Source organism: Penaeus monodon, chromosome 20 (assembly GCF_015228065.2).
Source record: "Penaeus monodon isolate SGIC_2016 chromosome 20, NSTDA_Pmon_1, whole genome shotgun sequence".
NCBI lineage: Eukaryota > Metazoa > Arthropoda > Malacostraca > Decapoda > Penaeidae > Penaeus > Penaeus monodon.
The window spans coordinates 12,172,180-12,172,595 of NC_051405.1; positions in this window are offsets into that span (position 1 = coordinate 12,172,180).

The following is a 416-nucleotide window of genomic DNA, read 5'->3' on the forward strand; positions in this document are numbered from 1 at the left end:
GTTTGGTCTCCTCACGTGTCGTGTTACCAAGTTATTTTTCTTCTTTGCGCCTTTACTTTCTCTCATTCTCGTCTCTAATAAGGTGATCTTTACGACAAGGACCCCACATCGGGCGTCACCCTGCCGACTCTTATCAGGGGCCCCGTCTTTTCTCGCGCGAGCCTCGGGAAGCAGCGTCGTTATCTTCTTTCTCTCTTTGTTTGATCTCATGCAGCTAAATTTAGCGTCGTGGCCTGTGATGGTCGTCCCAAGATGGCAGTCCGGTGGCCCCGCTCGGATTGCTGTGCATCTCTTCGACCTGCCCTTATCTACCCGGGGCAGAATTTCACAACGTCGTTAATTAGTATCGCTTCCGTTAATGGCCGGGTCTCTGCAATCTCCTAGACATCGACGTGACCAAGCAGCCTGGATGGTCG